The sequence below is a fragment of the Salvelinus namaycush genome, chromosome 8, assembly GCF_016432855.1.
Source record: "Salvelinus namaycush isolate Seneca chromosome 8, SaNama_1.0, whole genome shotgun sequence".
Taxonomy (NCBI): Eukaryota; Metazoa; Chordata; class Actinopteri; order Salmoniformes; family Salmonidae; genus Salvelinus; species Salvelinus namaycush.
Genome location: NC_052314.1, coordinates 3,584,620 through 3,604,928, shown reverse-complemented (window position 1 = coordinate 3,604,928; position 20,309 = coordinate 3,584,620). Strand labels below are relative to the sequence as shown.

The window sequence follows — 20,309 nt, the reverse complement described above, 5'->3', positions numbered from 1 at the left end:
CCTAACACTGTTCCTCTGCTACCTCTGCTACCTTTTATTTGGTAAGAATAATTACATTTTTCAAGTTGTATCTAATGGCTATCTAATGTATTTGGTATTGGCATGTTTTGTTTCCATGAAAGAGAGGAGGTTGAGGTTAATTTATGCTTGTGTTTATGTCCAGACACCAGTCCTACTGAGCCCTCCTCCCCTGATGTAGACTGTGGGCTGTGTTGGATGTTGCTGTTCAGTCTGTGTCCTGTGTCTGCTCTCCTCTCCTCTCTCCTCTCCTCCACCTGTGTCTACTCCTTCTGCAGAACAACAGGTAAACTCACTCTCTCACTCTCTCAGTCAGGATTCACTTTTCACTCATACATGTTTTACGTCTGCGTATCCCTAATCAATCTTACTTAACATTCATAATAGTTAGCTACGATTTTAACCTTCGTTTTTTGACACATTTTGGCCACAATAAGTAAACATCTACCAACTTTTAACTGATATGTCCTTGTTTAACCTCAAACTTGGTGTTTTAATGGTGGTAACTCCTCCTCTGCAGCTCCAACTGAGACTCAGGTTCCTCTGAACAGGACGACCACCAGGGGAAGTGACAGCAGAGAGCAGACTACAGTCAAAGTGGGTGTTGTAGTTTTATGTTGGTTAGCCATCTTGGTTTTGTAGTCCATGTGTTTTCTAACCCAATTCAAAGAGTATTTTCAATGCAATGTTTAATAATTGTATATATATATAGCATCAAAACATGTTGTATAATCTTAATGTTCATATGTCAATAATATAAAAAAAATATTTATATGATATTGTTCTCTCTCTCTCTCTCTCTCTCTCTCTCTCTCTCTCTCTCTCTCAGGAGGAAGGAGACCTGTGTTACGCATCGTTGGATAACCGTCAGGGACAGAGGAGACCAAAGAAGAAGAAGAGAGTCCCAAACTCTGACTTCAGTGCCTACTCAGCCACCAATACCAGCAGAGTGTGAAACCTATACCATCCATCAATACCAGCAGAGTGTGAGACCTATACCATCCATCAATACCAGCAGAGTGTGAGACCTATACCATCCATCAATACCAGCAGAGTGTGAGACCTATACCAGCCATCAATACCAGCAGAGTGAGACCTATACCATCCATCAATACCAGCAGAGTGTGAGACCTATACCAGCCATCAATACCAGCAGAGTGAGACCTATACCATCCATCAATACCAGCAGAGTGAGACCTATACCATCCATCAATACCAGCAGAGTGTGAGACCTATACCAGCCATCAATACCAGCAGAGTGAGACCTATACCATCCATCAATACCAGCAGAGTGAAACCTATACCATCCATCAATACCAGCAGAGTGTGAGACCTATACCATCCATCAATACCAGCAGAGTGTGAGACCTTTACCATCCATCAATACCAGCAGAGAGAGACCTATACCAGCCATCAACACCAGCAGACTGAGACCTATACCATCCATCAATACCAGCAGAGTGTGAGACCTATACCAGCCATCAATACCAGCAGAGTGAGACCTATACCATCCATCAATACCAGCAGAATGTGAGACCTATACCATCCATCAATACCATCAGAGTGAGACCTATACCATCCATCAATACCAGCAGAGTGAGACCTATACCATCCATCAATACCAGCAGACTGAGACCTATACCATCCATCAATACCAGCAGAATGTGAGACCTATACCATCCATCAATACCATCAGAGTGAGACCTATACCATCCATCAATACCAGCAGACTGAGACCTATACCATCCATCAATACCAGCAGAATGTGAGACCTATACCATCAGTCAATACCATCAGAGTGAGACCTATACCAGCCATCAATACCAGCAGACCTGATCCTTAATTACACCCACCTGGTATCACAGGTCTAAACCAATCCGTGATTAGAAAGAAGGGAGCAATGAAAAGACACAGTTTAACTGGCTTGGAGGACCAGAGTTGAGTATGAGGACACTGTGGTCTCTTCCTGTTCAATGTCATGCCATTCAGTCTGACTCGGCTCCAGCAACCTATCAGAGAGGTCTGTGTTTGGGGGTGTGGCTTATAGGCTTAGTAGGTGGCCGAAGGCGTCTGCATGCTCCCAGCCAAAACAGTATATTATGGCTACATTTTTGGGAAGTTTTGTTTTAAATTCCGGTAAGAGTTTTGATGGCTGTTCGAACACTCCACATTTTTTCTTGACGCAAGCCAAAGTTGTTAGCCGAAGTCTACGCCCCTTTTTCAGTGATTTTTACTTTTATAATTATAACAATTGATGTGTTTTAAGCTTTTAGAACAATTTGCATTTAGATCAAACCTCTCTAGGTCTCCAGTCTCCTCCACACCTGTCACCATCGTTATGCTCATAATGACAGTCACCCAGACTCCATCACCTCCTTGATTACCTGCCCTTTACATGTCACTCCATCACCTCCTTGATTACCTGCCCTTTACATGTCACTCCATCACCTCCTTGATTACCTGCCCTTTACATGTCACTCCACCACCTCCTTGATTACCTGCCCTTTACATGTCACTCCATCACCTCCTTGATTACCTGCCCTTTACATGTCACTCCATCACCTCCTTGATTACCTGCCCTTTACATGTCACTCCATCACCTCCTTGATTACCTGCCGTTTATATGTCCCTTTCGTTCCTTCCCCAGTCGTCATTGTTTCTGTTTCACGTCAGTGCGGTGTTTGTGTTTCTTGATTTGTTCATTATTGATTTGTGAAGTGAACTGATGTTTTAAATATACCTAGAATAAATATTGATTTATATAGTTTGATTTGATTTACTTTCATTGCCGTAACAATTTAGAAATGATTATGAAATGATGTGTGGTGAAATGTGAAGACACTGCTTGTATCGTAAAGAGATGAAGTGACTGAGCTCCTAACAAGACAGATCATCCAGACTGACTCAGTCTACCTCTGTGGTATGTTCTGGTTTTGACCTAGCACTACACAGCTGAATCTAATAATCAACGCTTGATGATTCACTAATTCATTATTTAAATGTGCACTTCTTGGGGTCCCCAGGACCAAGTTTGGGAAATGCTGCCCTACAGTCTCCTCCATGTTAACTACAGTCTCCTCAATGTTAACTACAGTCTCCTCCATGTTAACTACAGTCTCCTCCATGTTAACTACAGTCTCCTCCATGTTAACTACAGTCTCCTCCATGTTAACTACAGTCTCCTCCATGTTAACTACAGTCTCCTCCATGTTAACTACAGTCTCCTCAATGTTAACTACAGTCTCCTCCATGTTAACTACAGTCTCCTCCATGTTAACTACAGTCTCCTCCATGTTAACTACAGTCTCCTCCATGTTAACTACAGTCTCCTCCATGTTAACTACAGTCTCCTCAATGTTAACTACAGTCTCCTCCATGTTAACTACAGTCTCCTCAATGTTAACTACAGTCTCCTCCATGTTAACTACAGTCTCCTCCATGTTAACTACAGTCTCCTCCATGTTAACTACAGTCTCCTCCATGTTAACTACAGTCTCCTCCATGTTAACTACAGTCTCCTCAATGTTAACTACAGTCTCCTCCATATTAACTACAGTCTCCTCCATGTTAACTACAATCTCCTCAATGTTAACTACAGTCTCCTCCATGTTAACTACAGTCTCCATGTTAACTACAGTCTCCTCCATGTTAACTACAGTCTCCTCCATGTTAACTACAGTCTCCTCCATGTTAACTACAGTCTCCTCCATGTTAACTACAGTCTCCTCCATGTTAACTACAGTCTCCTCCATGTTAACTACAGTCTCCTCCATGTTAACTACAGTCTCCTCCATGTTAACTACAGTCTCCTCCATGTTAACTACAGTCTCCTCAATGTTAACTACAGTCTCCTCCATGTTAACTACAGTCTCCTCCATGTTAACTACAGTCTCCTCCATGTTAACTACAGTCTCCTCCATGTTAACTACAGTCTCCTCAATGTTAACTACAGTCTCCTCCATGTTAACTACAGTCTCCTCCATGTTAACTACAGTCTCCTCCATGTTAACTACAGTCTCCTCCATGTTAACTACAGTCTCCTCCATGTTAACTACAGTCTCCTCCATGTTAACTACAGTCTCCTCAATGTTAACTACAGTCTCCTCCATGTTAACTACAGTCTCCTCCATGTTAAGGTCAGGCCATTCTGTTTGACATTTCAGCGAGGTTTATGTTTGAGGGTGTGGCTTATAGGCTTAGTAGGTGTGGTTTATATACTTAGAGGGTTGGCTTAGACGAGACAAGGGTGTGACTTATAGGTTAAGAGGGTGTGGCTTGGATGCTAAGGGGGTGTGGCTTTAGAGGAAGACAGATGTTGTGCAGAATCCCAGCAGTTTCCATGGTTTCATACAAACACCTAGCCTAGCCTCAGACATTATCATGATCTCAGTCTGAACTATAAATCAGACATTATCATGATATCAGTCTGAACTATAAATCAGACATTATCATGATCTCAGTCGAACTATAAATCAGACATTATCATGATCTCAGTCTGAACTATAAATCAGACATTATCATGATCTCAGTCTGAACTATAAATCAGACATTATCATGATCTCAATCTGAACTATAAATCAGACATTATCATGATCTCAGTCTGAACTATAAATCAGACATTATCAATATCTCAGTCTGAACTATAAATCAGACATTATCATGATCTCAGTCTGAACTATAAATCAGACATGATCATGATCTCAGTTCAAACTATAAATCAGACATTATCATGATCTCAGTCTGAACTATAAATCAGACATTATCATGATCTCAGTCTGAACTACAAATCATACATTATCATGATCTCAATACAAAATAGAAAATTCATAACAGTAACATGTTGGAGACATTTTCAAATGGTAAAAAAAAAGACATTTTACAAGAAGCAAGAAATGAATTGAGATAAAAGTAGAGACTTCAAATTAAATCAACATTTATTTGTCTCATAGATGCATACGCAACACAAAAAGTATGGCAAAATAACAAATGACAACAGTTTGATGTTGATCTCATTGGACAAGTAGAAGAGGAGCTCAGTCCTCCCCTCAGACCTGAAACCCAGGCCCCCCTTAACCCCTCAGTCCTCCGCTCAGACATGAAACCCAGGCCTCCCTTAACCCCTCAGTCCTCCCCTCAGACCTGAAACCCAGGCCCCCCTTAACCTTTCAGTCTTCCCATCAGACCTGAAACCCAGACCCCCCTTAACCCCTCAGTCCTCCCCTCAGACCTGAAACCCAGGCCCCCCTTAACCTTTCAGTCCTCCCTCAGACCTGAAACCCAGGCCCCCCATAACCCCTCTGTCCTCCCCTCAGACCTGAAACCCAGGCCCCCCATAACCCCTCTGTCCTCCCCTCAGACCTGAAACCCAGGCCCCCCTTAACCCCTCTGTCCTCCCCTCAGACCTGAAACCCAGGCCCCCTTAACCCCTCTGTCCTCCCCTCAGTCCTGAAACCCAGGCCCCCCTTAACCCCTCAGTCCTCCCCTCAGACCTGAAACCCAGACCTCCCTTAACCCCTCAGTCCTCCCCTCAGACCTGAAACCCAGGCCCCCCTTAACCCCTCAGTCCTCCCCTCAGACCTGAAACCCAGGCCTCCCTTAACCCCTCAGTCCTCCCCTCAGACCTGAAACCCAGGCCTCCCTTAACCCCTCAGTCCTCCCCTCAGACCTGAAACCCAGCCCCCCCTTAACCCCTCAGTCCTCCCCTCAGACCTGAAATCCAGGCCCCCTTAACCCCTCAGTCCTCCCCTCAGACCTGAAACACAGGCCCCCCTTAACCCCTCAGTCCTCCCCTCAGACCTGAAACCCAGGCCCCACTTAACCCCTCAGTCCTCCCCGCAGACCTGAAACCCAGGCCTCCCTTAACCCCTCAGTCCTCCCCTCAGACCTGAAACCCAGGCCTCCCTTAACCCCTCAGTCCTCCCCTCAGACCTGAAACCCAGCCCCCCCTTAACCCCTCAGTCCTCCCCTCAGACCTGAAATCCAGGCCCCCTTAACCCCTCAGTCCTCCCCTCAGACCTGAAACACAGGCCCCCCTTAACCCCTCAGTCCTCCCCTCAGACCTGAAACCCAGGCCTCCCTTAACCCCTCAGTCCTCCCCTCAGACCTGAAATCCAGGCCCCCTTAACCCCTCAGTCATCCCGTCAGACCTGAAACACAGGCCCCACTTAACCCCTTAGTCCTCACCTCAGACCTGAAACCCAGTCCCCCCCTAACCCCTCAGTCCTCCCCTCAGACCTGAAACCCAGGCCCCCCTTAACCCCTCAGTCCTCCCCTCAGACCTGAAACCCAGGCCCCCCTTAACCCCTCAGTCCTCCCCTCAGACCTGAAACCCAGGCCTCCCTTAACCCCTCAGTCCTCCCCTCAGACCTGAAACACAGGCCCCCCTTAACCCCTCAGTCCTCCCCTCAGACCTGAAACCCAGTCCCCCCTTAACCCCTCAGTCCTCCCCTCAGACCTGAAACACAGGCCCCCCTTAACCCCTCAGTCCTCCCCTCAGACCTGAAACCCAGGCCTCCCTTAACCCCTCAGTCCTCCCCTCAGACCTTAAACCCAGGCCCCCCTTAACCCCTCAGTCCTCCCCTCTGACCTGAAACCCAGGCCCCCTTAACCCCTCAGTCCTCCCCTCAGACCTGAAACCCAGGCCTCCCTTAACCCCTCAGTCCTCCCCTCAGACCTGAAACCCAGGCCCCCCTTAACCCCTCAGTCCTCCCCGCAGACCTGAAACCCAGGCCTCCCTTAACCCCTCAGTCCTCCCCTCAGACCTGAAACCCAGGCCTCCCTTAACCCCTCAGTCCTCCCCTCAGACCTGAAACCCAGGCCCCCCTTAACCCCTCAGTCCTCCCCTCAGACCTGAAATCCAGGCCCCCTTAACCCCTCAGTCCTCCCCTCAGACCTGAAACACATGCCCCCCTTAACCCCTCAGTCCTCCCCTCAGACCTGAAACCCAGGCCTCCCTTAACCCCTCAGTCCTCCCCTCAGACCTGAAACCCAGCCCCCTTAACCCCTCAGTCCTCCCCTCAGACCTGAAACACAGGCCCCACTTAACCCCTTAGTCCTCCCCTCAGACCTGAAACCCAGTCCCCCCTTAACCCCTCAGTCCTCCCCTCAGACCTGAAACCCAGGCCCCCCTTAACCCCTCAGTCCTCCCCTCAGACCTGAAACCCAGGCCCCCCTTAACCCCTCAGTCCTCCCCTCAGACCTGAAACCCAGGCCTCCCTTAACCCCTCAGTCCTCCCCTCAGACCTGAAACCCAGGGCCACCTTAACCTCTCAGTCCTCCCCTCAGATCTGAAACCCAGGCCTCCCTTAACCCCTCAGTCCTCCCCTCAGACCTGAAACCCAGACCTCCCTTAACCCCTCAGTCCTCCCCTCAGACCTGAAACCCAGGCCCCCCTTAACCCCTCAGTCCTCCCCTCAGACCTGAAACCCAGGCCCCCCTTAACCCCTCAGTCCTCCCCGCAGACCTGAAACCCAGGCCTCCCTTAACCCCTCAGTCCTCCCCTCAGACCTGAAACCCAGGCCTCCCTTAACCCCTCAGTCCTCCCCTCAGACCTGAAACCCAGCCCCCCTTAACCCCTCAGTCCTCCCCTCAGACCTGAAATCCAGGCCCCCTTAACCCCTCAGTCCTCCCCTCAGACCTGAAACACAGGCCCCCCTTAACCCCTCAGTCCTCCCCTCAGACCTGAAACCCAGGCCTCCCTTAACCCCTCAGTCCTCCCCTCAGACCTGAAATCCAGGCCCCCTTAACCCCTCAGTCCTCCCCTCAGACCTGAAACACAGGCCCCACTTAACCCCTTAGTCCTCACCTCAGACCTGAAACCCAGTCCCCCCCTAACCCCTCAGTCCTCCCCTCAGACCTGAAACCCAGGCCCCCCTTAACCCCTCAGTCCTCCCCTCAGACCTGAAACCCAGGCCCCCCTTAACCCCTCAGTCCTCCCCTCAGACCTGAAACACAGGCCCCCCTTAACCCCTCAGTCCTCCCCTCAGACCTGAAACCCAGTCCCCCCTTAACCCCTCAGTCCTCCCCTCAGACCTGAAACACAGGCCCCCCTTAACCCCTCAGTCCTCCCCTCAGACCTGAAACCCAGGCCTCCCTTAACCCCTCAGTCCTCCCCTCAGACCTGAAACCCAGGCCCCCCTTAACCCCTCAGTCCTCCCCTCTGACCTGAAACCCAGGCCCCCTTAACCCCTCAGTCCTCCCCTCAGACCTGAAACCCAGGCCTCCCTTAACCCCTCAGTCCTCCCCTCAGACCTGAAACCCATGCCCCCCTTAACCCCTCAGTCCTCCCCGCAGACCTGAAACCCAGGCCTCCCTTAACCCCTCAGTCCTCCCCTCAGACCTGAAACCCAGGCCTCCCTTAACCCCTCAGTCCTCCCCTCAGACCTGAAACCCAGGCCCCCCTTAACCCCTCAGTCCTCCCCTCAGACCTGAAATCCAGGCCCCCTTAACACCTCAGTCCTCCCCTCAGACCTGAAACACAGGCCCCCCTTAACCCCTCAGTCCTCCCCTCAGACCTGAAACCCAGGCCTCCCTTAACCCCTCAGTCCTCCCCTCAGACCTGAAACCCAGCCCCCTTAACCCCTCAGTCCTCCCCTCAGACCTGAAACACAGGCCCCACTTAACCCCTTAGTCCTCCCCTCAGACCTGAAACCCAGTCCCCCCTTAACCCCTCAGTCCTCCCCTCAGACCTGAAACACAGGCCCCCCTTAACCCCTCAGTCCTCCCCTCAGACCTGAAACCCAGGCCCCCCTTAACCCCTCAGTCCTCCCCTCAGACCTGAAACCCAGGCCTCCCTTAACCCCTCAGTCCTCCCCTCAGACCTGAAACCCAGGCCCCCCTTAACCCCTCAGTCCTCCCCTCAGACCTGAAACCCAGTCCCCCCTTAACCCCTCAATCCTCCCCTAAGACCTGAAACCCAGTTCCCCCTTAACCCCTCAGTCCTCCCCTCAGACCTGAAACCCAGGGCCACCTTAACCCCTCAGTCCTCCCCTCAGACCTGAAACCCAGGCCTCCCTTAACCCCTCAGTCCTCCCCTCAGACCTGAAACCCAGGCCTCCCTTAACCCCTCAGTCCTCCCCTCAGACCTGAAACCCAGGCCCCCCTTAACCCCTCAGTCCTCCCCTCAGACCTGAAACCCAGGCCCCCCTTAACCCCTCAGTCCTCCCCGCAGACCTGAAACCCAGGCCCCCCTTAACCCCTCAGTCCTCCCCTCAGACCTGAAACACAGGCCTCCCTTAACCCCTCAGTCCTCACCTGAAACCCAGTCCCCCCTTAACTCCTCAGTCCTCCCCTCAGACCTGAAACCCAGTCCCCCCTTAACCCCTCAGTCCTCCCCTCAGACCTGAAATCCAGGCCCCCTTAACCCCTCAGTCCTCCCCTCAGACCTGAAACCCAGGCCTCCCTTAACCCCTCAGTCCTCCCCTCAGACCTGAAATCCAGGCCCCCCTTAACCCCTTAGTCCTCCCCTCAGACCTGAAACCCAGTCCCCCCTTAACCCCTCAGTCCTCCCCTCAGACCTGAAACCCAGGCCTCCGTTAACCCCTCAGTCCTCCCCTCAGACCTGAAATCCAGGCCCCCTTAACCCCTCAGTCCTTCCCTCAGACCTGAAACACAGGCCCCCCTTAACCCCTCAGTCCTTCCCTCAGACCTGAAACACAGGGCCCCCTTAACCCCTCAGTCCTCCCCTCAGACCTGAAACCCAGGCCTCCCTTAACCCCTCAGTCCTCCCCTCAGACCTGAAACCCAGGGCCACCTTAACCCCTCAGTCCTCCCCTCAGACCTGAAACCCAAGCCTCCCTTAACCCCTCAGTCCTCCCCTCAGAACTGAAACACAGGCCTCCCTTAACCCCTCAGTCCTCCCCTCATACCTGAAACCCAGGCCCCCCTTAACCCCTCAGTCCTCCCCTCATACCTGAAACCCAGGCCCCCCTTAACCCCTCAGTCCTCCCCTCAGACCTGAAACCCAGGCCCCCCTTAACCCCTCAGTCCTCCCCTCAGACCTGAAACCCAGGCCTCCCTTAACCCCTCAGTCCTCCCCTCAGACCTGAAACCCAGGCCTCCCTTAACCCCTCAGTCCTCCCCTCAGACCTGAAACCCAGGCCTCCCTTAACCCCTCAGTCCTCCCCTCAGTCCTCCCCTACAGAACTCACTGATTAAACCACAACCACACACATAAGACTATACATTACATGCAATCGTATGACCGAACACTCCCATATACCCACATCATTTATATGTAAACATGTACATACATTGACCACTACTAATGTTGATAAATCTGATATTATGATGTTGGCATTACAGTACTCATATAAGAGCTAGTCACTGATTGGCTGAGAAGACATACTCTGTACACAGGAAACCCACACTGACTTCCTGTTGTTGTTGCCATGGTGCTGTCATTCAGCCTGAGGAAGAGAGACCAAACGTTGTTATTACAAGTTAGTTTGTCACATAAATCTCTCCCCTTCACACATATTGACCAGAGTGTGGATGTTAACTGATTGTCCGCTGTTCATTGATTAACACAGAGATCATTCATCAGATGGTTGTAACAAGTACTGTTTAACACTGGGTATATAGCACATCCTCCAGTGCATCCTGGGTATTGTAGTTTAATATTATCACCACCATAGTTTAGTGTTGTAAATACAAAGATCCATCATGAAATATAATATAGATTCAGAATCTCTATTCATGTTGTGTCCTGTGACCTCGTGGGTTTCCATGACAGCAGTGTTGTCGTGTGAACCACTGGACCAGGGCCAACAACTGTCTGTTCCTGTTTAAAGATGTCTCTCTGAGAGTCACACCACCTAAACTAGATCATATAAACTGGCTCAGGATTTATCTCTATAATGTAAGATGATTTAAATGTTTAATCCAGCAAACTATTGGTTTGATCCATTCTGAATACATAAAAGCTGATTGGCCAACTTTAGACATCTGGCTTTCCATCAAACTTATAACGTCAAAGTCTGTTATCATAATGTAATCTATAAACGCTCCTCTTCCTGTCACAACATGGGTTTCTGAGAAAAGGACCACAACCTAAAAATGTTCCACTCGATCGAACCAATCGCTGCTCGTATGTCCTTTCATGGTAAAGTACATCTAGTCATGAACACGGAAATACGCAGCAAAGACCTTGTTACTCAAAGACCCAGCTACTCTCTGACAGTCACCATCAGACCATCAGACCACCAGATGGACAGGCTGTGTGTCACTCTGATTGCATTCTTATGTGAGTAACTTTTTTACTGGGCCTTATAGCTGGATGATAGATGATTTATTGATAAGGTTTTATGGTTGACCAGATTTGTTATCTTATTATTGTGATATTGTGATGACTGTGGTAAAGACATGACGTTTATATTTTCACTGCTCTGTTATGTGAGTAACTTTCAAACAGTTGCTGATATCTGATTCCTTTATGTGGTTTTAATGTTGAATAGATTTGTTATTGTGATGTTTGCTATCTTTAAAGACGTGTGGATGATGACCAAATGGCAATGAGAAGTTCACCCTGACACCGTTCCTCCGCTAGCTGTAGGTGCTGTTTCCTCCAGTCAGTTCATCCTAACACTGTTCCTCTGCTACCTGTAGGTGCTGTTTCCTCCAGTCAGTTCATCCTAACACTGTTCCTCTGCTACCTGTAGGTGCTGTTTCCTCCAGTCAGTTCATCCTAACACTGTTCCTCTGCTACCTGTAGGTGCTGTTTCCTCCAGTCAGTTCATCCTAACACTGTTCCTCTGCTACCTGTAGGTGCTGTTTCCTCCAGTCAGTTCATCCTAACACTGTTCCTCTGCTACCTGTAGGTGCTGTTTCCTCCAGTCAGTTCATCCTAACACTGTTCCTCTGCTACCTGTAGGTGCTGTTTCCTCCAGTCAGTTCATCCTAACACTGTTCCTCTGCTACCTGTAGGTGCTGTTTCCTCCAGTCAGTTCATCCTAACACTGTTCCTCTGCTTCCTGTAGGTGCTGTTTCCTCCAGTCAGTTCATCCTAACACTGTTCCTCTGCTTCCTGTAGGTGCTGTTTCCTCCATTCAGTTCATCCTAACACTGTTCCTCTGCTACCTCTGCTACCTTTTATTTGGTAAGAATAATTACATTTTTCAAGTTGTATCTAATGGCTGTGTATTTGGTATTGGCATGTTTTGTTTCCATGAAAGAGAGGAGGTTGAGGTTAATTTATACTTGTGTCTTTTGTCCAGACACCAGTCCTCCTGAGTCCTCCTCCTCCTCTCCTCCTCCTGTAGACTGTGGGCTGTGTTGGATGTTGCTGTTCAGTCTGTCCTGTGTCTGCTCTCCTCTCCTCTCTCCTCTCCTTCGCCTGTGTCTACTCCTTCTGCAGAACAACAGGTAAACTCAGTCTCTCACTCTCTGTCAGGATTAACTTTTCACTCATACATGTTTTAAGTCTGCGTATTCCTAATCAATCTTACTTAAAACTTGTTGAGGACAGAGGGCGCTGTTTTCACTTTGGGGGAAAATCGTGCCCAATTTAAACGGCCTCGTACTCAATTCTTGCTCGTACAATATGCATATTATTATTACTATTGGATAGAAAACACTCTCTAGTTTCTAAAACCGTTTGAATTTTGTCTTTGAGTAAAACAGAACTCATTTGGCAGCACACTTTCTGACCAGGAAGTGGAAAGTCTGAAATCGATGCTCTGTTCAATGGCCTGCCTATAAATGGGCATGATACGTATGAGTATACATGCACGTCATACACCTTCCCCTAGATGTCAAGAGGAAGTGAGAGAAGAAATGAAGTGTTTATCTTGGTCTGAGGTGGAATAAATCCTCTTGGCACGACGAGTCATCCATTTTCTGTTTTCTGGAAAGCGCGAAGATGGACCTGGAATTGCCTTCTGAAAAGCTGTCGTTATAGGCGACTACTATCTCCGGCTTTGATTTTATTTGATACATGTCACAACATCATCGTAAAGTATGTTTTTCAATATAGTTTTATTAGATTATTGAAATTTTTTCGGGACGTTAGGCGTGTTGCGTTGTCTGTGTTTGTTGACGATGGAGAGCTTCGCGTCACTTGGCACATGAATAGCTACTTGCTTGCTAATTCAAGAGGGAAAAACGATGTTCTAAATCCAAACAACGACTGTTCTGGACAAAGGACCCCTTGTACAACATTCTGATGGAAGATCACCAAAAGTAGGACCCATTTTGTGATGCTATTTCATATATCTGTCGAACTGTGTACTAGTAGTTTTGCGCCCAGGTTTTGGCCACTCTCTCGCTATAACATAAGCTTTATGTCGTAATGAAGATATTTTTAGAATTCTAACACTGCGATTGCATTAAGAACTAGTGTATCTATCATTTCCTATACAACATGTATTTTTTGTAATGTTTATGAATAGCTATTTGGTCAGAATAGGTGAGAGTCTAATAGAAATATCCGCACATTCTGGGAAAAAGAAGCTACGTTAGCATAATGGATAACCACTGATTTCAGCTCTAAATATGCACATTTTCGAACAAAACATAAGTGTATGTATAACCTGATGTTATAGGACTGTCATCTGAGGAAGGTTTATGAAGGTTAGTTAAAATTAATATATTTTGCTGGTTTATTCGCTAACGCTAACGTGCCTATTGCTATCGCTAACGTGCCTTGATGAATGAATGCGGTTGTGTGGTAGGCTATTGTAGTAAGCTAATATAATGCTATATTGTGTTTTCGCTGTAAAACACTTAAACAATCGGAAATATTGGCTGGATTCACAAGATGTTTGTCTTTAATTTGCTGTACACCATCGATTTTTCAGAAATGTTTTATGATGAGTATTTAGGTATTTCACGTTGGTCTCTATAATTACTCTGGCTGCTTCGGTGCTATTTCTGACGGTAGCTGTGATGGTAGCAGCAATGTAAAACTGATTTATACCTCAAATATGCACATTTTTCGAACAAAACATAGATTTATTGTGTAACATGTTATAGGACTGTCATCTGATGACGTTGTTTCTTGGTTAGTTTGGTTGGTTCTTGGTTAGTTTGGTTGGTTTCGTGCATGCTACCTGTGCTGTGAAAAATGTCTGTCCTTTTTTGTATTTGGTGGTGAGCTAACATAAATATATGTGGTGTTTTCGCTGTAAAACATTTAAAAAATCGGACATGTTGACTGGATCCACAAGATGTTTATCTTTCATTTGCTGTATTGGACTAGTTAATGTGTGAAAGTTAAATATTTCTAAAAAATATTTTTGGAATTTCACGCCTTGCCTTTTCAGTGGAATGTGGGAGGAGTTCCGCTAGCGGAACGCCGGGGCTGTAAAGGTTAACATTCATAATAGTTACCTACGATTTTAACCTTCGTTTTTTGAAACATTTTGGCACAATAAGTAAACATCTACCAACTTTTAATAACCTCTTAGTGAATAGGAGGCGCTGTTTTCACTTTGGGAAAAAATCGTGCCCAAATTAAATGGCCTCGTACTCTGTTCTAGATCATACGATATGCATATTATTATTACTATTGGATAGAAAACACTCTGAGGTTTCTAAAACTGTTTGAATTATATCTGTGAGTAAAACAGAACTCATTTGGCAGCAAACTTCCAAACAGGAAGTGAACATTTTGAAAATGGGGCTCTGTGTAAGGCCTTGCCTATTCAATTGCCTTTTATTTATGGATCTGTATGCACTTCATACGCCTTCCCCTCGATGTCAACAGGCAGTAGAATGTTGAATGGGGTGTCTAGCTTGATGTGAGACCGAATGAGAGCTTTTGGAGTGACAGGTCCGCCCTATTGGCCGTATTCAGCTGCGCACCAGGGAACACTACATTGTTTTCTGCAATTCGTTAGGTAGACACGACGAAATACTCCGTCTTCGACGTTATTGGATACATATGAGAAAAACATCATAAAGATGGATTTTCAACTGAGTTTGACCAGTTTATTCGACGTTTATTGTGACTTTTGGAATTTTTCGTTCCATGCTCCAAGAGTTGATGGACATGTGCCCTCCACAATGCTAGCCAAAGTTGCTAATTCGACAGAAGAAATGGACATTCTAAAACAAAACAACGATTTATTGTGGAACTAGGACTCCTTGCATTACATTCTGATGGAAGATCATCAAAGGTAAGAGAATATTTATGATGTTATTTCGTATTTCTGTGGAATATGTTGGCTCCAACATGGCGGAGAATGGCTGGGCGCTGTCTCAGAATATTGCATGCTGTACTTTGTACTAAAGTTCTTTTTTAAAATCTAACACAGCGGTTGCATTAAGAACCAGTGTATCTTTCATTTGCTGTACAACATGTATTTTTTAGCAAAGTTTATGATGAGTTTTTTGGTTAGATTACGTGACTGTCCAAAATATCTCCGGACAATTTGGTGCATTATGGTGCCGTATTCACAATGTAAAACCACGATTTGTAGCTATAAATATGTACATTTTCGAAAAAAAAAAAAATATATTGTATAACATGATGTTATAAGACTGTCATCTGATGAAGTTGTTCAAAGGTTAGTGATTAATTTTATCTCTATTTGTGGGTTTTGTGAAAGCTATGTTAGCGGTGAATAAATGGCGTTGTGTGTTTGGCTATCGTGGTGAGCTAACATAAATATATATTGTGTTTTCGCTGTAAAACACTTAAAAAATCGGAAATATTGGCTGGATTCACAAGATGTTTATCTTTCATTTGCTGTACAACATATATTTTTCATAAATGTTTTATGATGAGTATTTAAGTATTTCACGTTGCTCTCTGTAATTATTCTGGCTGTTTTGGTGCTATTTGTGACGGTGGCTGCAATGTAAAACTACGATTTATACCTATACATTTTTTACATTTTCGAACAAACATAAATGTATTGTATAACATGATGTTATAAGACTGTCATCTGATGAAGTTGTTCAAAGGTTAGTGATTAATTTTATCTCTTTTTGTGGGTTTTGTGAAAGCTATGTTTGCGGTGAAAACATGGTGTTGTGTGTTTGGCTATTGTGGTGAGCTAACATAAATATATTTTGTGTTTTCGCTGTAAAACATTTTAAAAATCGGACATGTTGGCTGGATTCACAAGATGTTTATCTTTCATTTGCTGTATTGGACTTGTTAATGTGTGGAAGTTAAATATTTCTAAAAAATATTTTTGAATTTTGCGCGCTGCGAAGGCAGCGGAATGTTGTGGGTGTTCCGCTAGCGGAACCCCGGGGCGAGAAAGGTTTTAACTGATATGTCATAGTTTGACCTCAAACTTGGTGTTTTAATGGTGATAACTCTTCCTCTGCAGCTCCAACTGAGACTCAGGTTCCTCTGAACAGGACTACCACCAGGGGAAGTGACAGCAGAGAGCAGACTACAGTCAAAGTGGGAGTTGTAGTTTTATGTTGGTTAGCCATCTTGGTTTTGTAGTCCATGTGTTTTCTAACCTATTCAAATAGTATTTTCAATAAAAATTGTAATAATTGTATATATATATAGCATCAAAACATGTTGTATAATTTTAATGTTCATATGTCAATAATACTAAAAGATAATTTATATAATATTGTTCTCTCTCTCTCTGACTCTCTCTCGATCTCTTTCTCTGTCTCTCTTTCTCTCTCTCTCTTTCTCTCTCTTTCTCTCTCTCTCTGTCTATCTCTCTCAGGAGGAAGGAGACCTGTGTTACGCATCGTTGGATATCCGTCAGGGACCGAGGAGACCAAAGAAGAAGAAGAAGAGAGTCCAAAACTCTGACTTCAGTACCTACTCAGCCATCAATACCAGCAGAGTGTGAAACCTATACCATCCATCAATACCAGCAGAGTGTGAGACCTATACCATCCATCAATACCAACAGAGTGTGAGACATATACCAGCCATCAATACCAGCAGAGTGAGACTTATACCATCCATCAATACCAGCAGAGTGAGACCTATACCATCCATCAATACCAGCAGAGTGAGACCTATACCAGCCATCAACACCAGCAACACCAGAAATAATAATATTTGGACTCTCTTCCTCAGGCTGAATGACAGCACCATGGCAACAACAACAGGAAGTCAGTTTTAGTTTCCTGTGTACTGAGTGTGTCTTCTCAGCCAATCAGTGACTATCTGATCAGTGACTAGCTCTTATATGAGTACTTTAATGTCAACATCATAATATCAGATTTATCAACATTAGTAGTGGTCATTGTATGTTTATGTTTACATATAAATGATGTGGGTATATGGGAGTGTTCGTTCATACGATTGCATATAATGTATAGTCTTATGTGTGTGGTTGTGGTTTAATTAGTGAGTTCTGTAGGGGAGGTCTGAGGGGAGGACTGAGGGGTTAAGGGAGGCCTGGGTTTCAGGTCTGAGGGGAGGACTGAGGGGTTAAGGGAGGCCTGGGTTTCAGGTCTGAGGGGAGGACTGAGGGGTTAAGGGAGGCCTGGGTTTCAGGTCTGAGGGGAGGACTGAGGGGTTAAGGGGGGCCTGGGTTTCAGGTCTGAGGGAGGACTGAAAGGTTAAGGGGGGCCTGAGTTTCAGGTCTGAGGGGAGGACTGAGGGGTTAAGGGGGGTCTGGGTTTCAGGTCTGATGGGAAGACTGAACTCCTCTTCTACTTGTCCAATGAGATCAGCATCAAACTGTTGTCATTTGTTATTTTGCCTTTCTTTTTGTGTTGCGTATGCATCTATGAGACAAATAAAATTTGATTTGATTTGAAGTCTCTACTTTTATCTCAATTCATTTGTTGCTTCTTTAAAATGTATTTTTTTTTTTTACCATTTGAAAATGTCTCCAACATGTTATTGTTCTGCATTTTCTATTTTGTATTGAGATCATGATAATGTCTGATTTATAGTTCAGACTGAGATCATGATCATGTCTGATTTATAGTTCAGACTGAGATCATGATAATGTCTGATTTATAGTTCAGACTGAGATCATGATAATGTCTGATTTATAGTTCAGACTGAGATCATGATAATGTCTGATTTATAGTTCCGACTGAGATCATGATAATGTCTGATTTATAGTTCAGACTGAGATCATGATAATGTCTGATTTATAGTTCAGACTGAGATCATGTTAATGTCTGATTTATAGTTCAGACTGCGATCATGATAATGTCTGATTTATAGTTGGTGAATATACCTGTAATAAATATATTTTGGAATAAAATTATGTTTTTCAGAGATTACAATGTTCTGTGGTGTAATTGACCTGATCACTATGTAACTCTACTGAGAATGTGTTTTAAAGCTTTACTGAGCTTCTTTTAGTCAACTTCAACCATAGGCTCAGTGTTTGTATGAAACCATGGAAACTGCTGGGATTCTGTTCAACATCTGTCTTCCTCTAAAGCCACACCCCCTTAGCATCCAAGCTACACCCTTTTAACCTATAAGTCACACCCTTGTCTCATCTAAGCCAACCCTCTAAGTATATATTTGACATGGAGGAGACTGTAGGGCAGTATTTCAAACAGAATGGCCAGACTGTAGGGCAGAATTTCTGTAACGGCAGGTTTCCTCCTCTTCGTCTGAAGAGGAGGTGTAGCAGGGATCGGACCAAGACGCAGAGTGGTAAGTGTCCATGTTTTAATATAATCCACTGAACACGACAAAAAATACAAAATAACAAAGTAACCTAACCGAAACAGTCCCGTGTGGCACGAACACAGACACAGTAAACAAACACCCACAAACCAACAGTGAAAACAGGAAACCTAAATATGGTTCCCAATCAGAGACAATGCAAAACACCTGCCTCTGATTGAGAACCATATCAGGCTAAATGACAACCCTAAACAAAGAAACACATAACATAGCCCACCCCAACTCACGCCCTGACCATACTAACTAAAGACAAAACAAAGGAAATAAAGGTCAGAACGTGACAGTACTCCCCCCCCCCCCAAAGGTGCGGACTCCGGCCACCAAGCCTAAACCTATAGGGGAGGGTCTGGGTGGGTGTCTGTCCGCGGTGGCGGCTCTGGCGCGGGACGTGGACCCCACTTCACCATAGTTTTTGTCCGCCTCCTTAACCGCCCCTGTGGCCTCTTACGAGCGGCGATCCTCGCCGCCGACCTTGGCCTGGGAACCCCAATTAATGGGCTCATAGGACTGAAAGGCACCTCTGGACTGAGGGGCAGCTCCGGACTGAGGAGCAATTCCGGCGTGACAGGCGGCTCTGGCAGCTCCTGGCTGACTGATGACTCTGGCAGGTCCTGGCTGGCTGGTGGCTCTGGCAGGTCCTGGCTGGCTGGCGGCTCTGGCAGGTCCTGGCTGGCTGGCGGCTCTGGCAGGTCCTGGCTGGCTGGCGGCTCTGGCAGCTCCTGGCTGGCTGGCGGCTCTGGCAGCTCCTGGCTGGCGCCTCTGGCAGCTCAGACGGCGCTGGCCAGACGGGCAGCTCAGACGGCGCTGGACAGACGGGCAGCTCAGACGGCGCTGGACAGGCGGGCAGCTCAGACGGCGCTGGACAGGCCGGCAGCTCAGACGGCGCTGGACAGACGGGCAGCTCAGACGGCGCTGGAGAAGAGGAAGGCTGCGCTGGAGAAGAGGAAGGCTCTGGCAGCGCTGGACAGGCGGGAGCAACTGTAGAGAGAAAACGGAGAGACAGCCTGGTGCGGGGGGCTGCCACCGGAGGACTGGTACGTGGAGGTGGCACCGGATATACCGGACCGTGAAGGAGTACAGGAGCTCTTGAGCACCGAGCCTGCCCAACCTTACCTGGTTGAATGTTCTCCCTAACCCGGCCAGTGCGGCGAGGTGGAATAGCCCGCACTGGGCTGTGCTGGCAAACCGGGGACACCATGCGTAAGGCTGGTGCTATGTACGCCGGCCCGAGGAGACGCACTGGAGACCAGATGCGTTGAACCGGCTTCATGGCACCTGGCTCGATGCCCAACCTAGCCCGGCCGATACGAGGAGCAGGAATGTATCGCACCGGGCTAAGCACGCGTACTGGGGACACCGTGCGCTCCATCGCATAACACGGTGCCTGACCAGTACGACGCCCTCTCTCTCCACGGTAAGCACGGGGAGTTGGCTCAGGTCTCCTACCTGGCTTAGCCACACTCCCCGAGTGCTGAGTGTTCGAACAGCCATCAAAACTCTTACCGGAATTTAAAACAAAACTTCCCAAAATGTAGTCATAATATACTGTTTTGGCTGGTAGCATGCTGGTAGCATGCGGACGCCTTCGGCCTCCTACTAAGCCTAGAAGCCACACCCCCAAACACAGACCTCTCTGATAGGTTGCTGGAGCCGAGTCAGACTGAATGGCATGACATTGAACTGGAAGAGACCATAGTGTCCTCATACT

General features: G+C 46.8%; 1 long non-coding RNA gene across 2 annotated transcripts; it reads left to right on the top strand.

The window, feature by feature from the left end:
* The first annotated feature begins 213 nt into the window (after positions 1–213).
* Positions 214–16,824, top strand: LOC120051715. Of its 2 annotated transcripts, none has more exons than XR_005477312.1 (3): positions 214–304; positions 539–615; positions 16,656–16,824. It is a non-coding gene; the product is annotated as an uncharacterized LOC120051715 (long non-coding RNA). The 2 variants fall into 2 exon arrangements; XR_005477311.1 differs by lacking the exon at positions 16,656–16,824 and adding an exon at positions 848–926.
* The last annotated feature ends 3,485 nt before the right edge of the window (positions 16,825–20,309 follow it).